General features: G+C 36.4%; 1 protein-coding gene across 1 annotated transcript in view; it reads right to left on the reverse strand.

Moving 5' to 3' along the window:
• LOC122267252 (uncharacterized) overlaps window positions 1-4,478 on the reverse strand; it is a 14,150-nt gene extending 9,672 nt beyond the window's left edge. Inside the window, exon 1 of the mRNA XM_043037285.2 lies at window positions 3,785-4,478. The gene's annotated coding sequence lies outside the window, so the exon portion shown is untranslated. The remainder of the gene's footprint in view (window positions 1-3,784) is intronic.
• Window positions 4,479-4,710: the final 232 nt, after the last annotated feature.

The raw sequence follows: 4,710 nt of genomic DNA on the forward strand, positions 1-4,710 counted from the left end.
CATTCGTATAAAACACTCTACCCATTACGCATCTGAGATTCATCATTACATCACGTAATGATAAACAAGTAGCTAAATTCTAAAAAAAAAATAATAATGAGCCTACGTGTGATTCCACACTTGGCATGGAGTGGTTTCGAAAACGGGCCGTTGGAATTACCAAGACACGCCTCTAATCACTCCTCCATTGCGACACGTTGCTAATGATATGTTCAAAAAAGGTATATTTAAACTTCACCTTTGAAGCATCATCGTCTAAATAGTTAGCTCGAGATATAGTAAGTACGTTTGTTTCTTTGGTATTTTCCTTCAGGATTTCTAATACAATAACGTTAATGATATTGATAATGAAAAAAGTCACACAAGAAATCAAGGGCGGTTGAATAGGAGTGGTCAGTCAGGTGAGGTTAATAGCTGACTCCTTAATTTTTAAGTGTTTATGGAGTTATTTCTCTGTAAAAGATCGTAAAACAACACCATAGAGGGCAGTGCAAGTGTACATACACACACAATAAAAGTTTATCATATTTCTATTCCAGCATCTGTATATACCTATTATTTTATTATCATAATGCCCAGAAATATACCGAATAACCAATATACAAAACATTTTCTTGGTCTCGCCAAATAACTGTATAGTAGACATCCATACATTTTTACCCCAAAATCACACAGCTTATATCAGTCGTTTTTTTACTGTCATACAGATTCTCGAGAGGGAAAGGGAGAGAAAGAGAGTAGCTGAAAGAGAGGGAGATAGAGAAAGAGAGAGAAAGAGACAGAAAGAGAGAGAGGGGGGGAGATTGATATATATATATATATATATATATATATATATATATATATATATATATATATGTATGCTTTTCCTTTTCCTCTTCTCTTCATATTCATCTTCCCCCCTTTTATTTGATAAACAATCAAACAAAACACGACAATAACAAACGGCGCAGAGCTTCGAAATGCCACAAAGGAATATATGTTATGTCTCGGTGGCTGAGCGTGGGTTGCCAGCGCCCACCCGGGGAGAGCATCAAGGGGGAATATTGTGCCCTTTTGACCCATGGGTAATTAATTACCTCTCCCCGCTTCCCCTCCACTAGTCTATGTATTTTATCCTAAGGTATCATCGATGTAATTAAAGTGAAATGCATCTAATTAATGGCAGATCTTACTCTAGAGGTCGGGTTGTCGCCACATCCGCCAACTAATGGAGATCAAAGCATGGTTCATAAATATAAAGTTTAATAAGAGTTTCTGCATGTATTTATGGAAGTTAAATAATATGTCATTCCTAGTAGAAAACCTTATAAACATACGTGATTTTTAAGGATTACTTTAGGGTTGAGGTGATTTTTTTTTATGCAAGACAACTAGCTGTTATTGTTGAGGCAGGTAGGGATAAAGTTAGTTCGGTGCCTGTTGCAACTCGGTGAATTTATATTTCTTTTTTTTTCATGAATATAATTTTTACTCAAATCATGGAACGCTATATCACCGGTATCTTCAAACTAAAAAAAAAACACTCTTAACAGACGTCATGGCTCAGTATGGCTCAACTTAACAAAAAATTAAATTTGTTATATTGCATGGTTTATAAGCTATGCATTGCTAAAAGCTTGTACTGTGGCTCCGTCCGCATACGCTGATGCTGAAGTTGAGTGTAATCTATGGATTTTGAATTAACAAAATATACTGAAAGAAATGGGAAAACGGTCATGTTCATGAAATGTAAAAAAAAATACCAAACACCTAAGTTAAAAATGAGACAACATACCAGTGTTACAACTTCTTTTACTGTATTATTTGTTATCGTTTTTACTATATCTATTATTATAATCATTATTGTTATTATGATGGTTGTTGTTGGTTTGTTGTTACTGTAAATGTTATTAGCATTATGATCATTATTTTCATCATTGTTATTTACTTTGTCATAACAGCTATGGTTATCATTGTTATTATTTTGATTATTATGATTATCGTTATTATCATTATAACCCTTATTATTATTACCTTTACCATTACCATCATTATTACTATCGTTATAATCATTATTATTTTTGTTGTGGTTGTTGATATTGTCATTATTATTATTATCATCATCATGATCTAATCATTATTCCTATTTTCATTATAGTTGTTATTGTTATTATCATCATTGTTACTGATCTTTATAATCACCTTATACCTTATACCATTATTATTATTAGTAGTAGTATCAGTATCATTATCGTTATCATTATCACTATTATCATTAATTGCAATTTTCATTTGCAGTTGAACTTCTTTCGCAATTTCCCGATAACTGCCAAGACTGAACGGCATCTCGGACGACTTACCTTCCTGCAAATCACCTGACTCTCAGCCTTGCTCATCGGAGGGACTGATTGGCGGGGAATTAGGGTGGAGACCGCTATCGAAAGATCAAGTGCTAATGACTATGTTAAAGAGAATGAGGGTGCTTTAAACCGAGCAGACAACGCCCTTTTCTTTGGGTGATTTACTTATACAGTGCGACACGTTAAGCTTTTTTTTTAATTATTATTATTATTATTATTATATATCTTTTTTTTTTTCTTTTTTTTTTTGAGGGGGGCGGGGTGATAAATAAAGATTGGCTAACTTTTTCTCCACCCATCCCCTTTTTTTAGTTTTGTTTCTTTCAATGCAGTAAACACAGTCATTCACACTGATATGATTCCAAATGCAAGACAGAGATCATTAATAAAAAGTAAATCATAATTGCCCAAAGGAATGCATCGAGGAAAGTCTTGTAGATGTGAAGCCAACACGCAAAAGGTAAAGGTAAAGAAAACCAGCAAAGATCTTCCTATGGTCATCAATACTACTCGAGAGTCTATGAATTAATAATATTCTCGAAAAGAAAGTATTGGAATAGATGCAGACACCTATACAGTAATACACGAAACAGATCAGCATATGTCAATAAACACTGTATAAATTGTAACACTAAAGGCACGCTATCCTTCGCAATAGTCTGGAAACATTTTATCCTCTACAACACTAAGGAAACACTGCGACAACCGACACTTTTGGAATATTTCATACTCTTTAACGTATCCTTTATAACAAGGAGGAAATAGCGCATGCTCTCCATCACGAAGGAAACACTGGAGTCTCCAGCACAGAGGAAATACTGCGTGATCTACACCAGTGGGAAAATATTGCACATTCTACAATACTGCATATTCCGCAACACTGAGAAAACACTGTATACACACCCCGCCACGACGAGGAAATCACTATAAATTGCCAAACACTTTTATATATTTAATGAGTTTAATGAGGGTTTGATGGCCGACGTTTCTATACAGAGAACACGTTGCATGCACTATAATGAAAGCGCAATGCCTCCGAAGTAATGTTAATTTTCCTGCTTCATTTTTCGTAAATGATGAGATCGTTGTTGGTGGGATTAGTAGGGCATTTCAATAGTTTTTTTTAAGATCTTTGAATTGAAACAAGAAGGAAGATAATGGTTTGCCTAGATGTCAGCAACGTAGATAGTCTGTGAAAAAATGTGTGTGTGTTTGTGTGTGTGTGTGTGTCTGTCTGTCTGTGTGTGTGTGTGTGTGTGTCCGTCTGTGTGTGTGTGTATGCATATTTTATATGTGTGTGTATGTATAGACAAATAAATATGCAGACAGACAGAGAGACAGATATCTAATAGAAACAGAGATAGATAAAGTGAGAGACAGAAAGAGAGAGATAGTCAGTCGAGAGCACAGACACATTCAGGAACAGAGACGCGTTTACTTACTCGACGTGGCGGTGATGGAAGTTAAGTAAGTAAATGCCAGCAAAGCGCCTACAGCTGCATGTCTCGCCCTCTCTTCGCCCACAGAGACGCGAGGTTCCCTTCGGCGTCTGACAGATGCATCAACGTAGCGCGTCTGTAAGATTTTCGAGTCCAGTTCTCTAAGTATTGTTTTTTTTTCTGTTCAGAGATTTTGTCCGGTTAAAGAGTCCTTCTGCTTTTCTTCACTTCACTTCGGTTAAATAATGTTATCAGCCTTCTGAACGGATAACTTCCTTACTTTCAAGACTTTATCCAGTTATTTTCATACAGAATGAAGGTATGCATACACGCAATTGAATGTGCATGCATTTGAATAACTGCTTTATAGACAAGATTTTTAAATTATAGAATTGTATATAAAATAAATGCACCTGAGGTATACGTTCACACACTTAACACGTCTCCAAGAAGCTCCTTTTTCACAAACTGTAACACTTGTCAATCGCAGAAACCACTTTTCACGACTTTTTAATCTCCTTCTTTCCTTCCTTTGCCACAAAATATTCTTGAGTCTTCCCCTAAGGAGTCCTGGCAGCAGTTGAATCCCTCACTCTTCACTAGACAGAAGCTCGTCCCATCACTGACAGCTGCATCCCCTCGTCCAGGGTGCTACGTTGCTAGCAATGCAGACAGCAACAGTTCACGACCTCTCCTTCCTCCTCCTCCTCCCCCTCTCCCCCCTCCCTCCTCCCCTCCTCCGCACCTCGGATAAGGTCAGAGGTTTAAGAAGCTGATTATGCCATGTGCTTTGGTCTTTCTCCATCTCAAAATGGAAGCCCCGTAAGACATCAGTAAAGGAATGATAAATACCTTTCTGAAAATAGCATGAGTTCTTTATTTGTTATTTAAAGTTCATCGATAAAGGTAAACAAGTGTGATGAATAATC

This window comes from Penaeus japonicus, unplaced genomic scaffold, assembly GCF_977035675.1.
Source record: "Penaeus japonicus unplaced genomic scaffold, GWHDUDI00000001_assembly GWHDUDI00000019, whole genome shotgun sequence".
In the NCBI taxonomy this organism is placed as follows: Eukaryota; Metazoa; Arthropoda; class Malacostraca; order Decapoda; family Penaeidae; genus Penaeus; species Penaeus japonicus.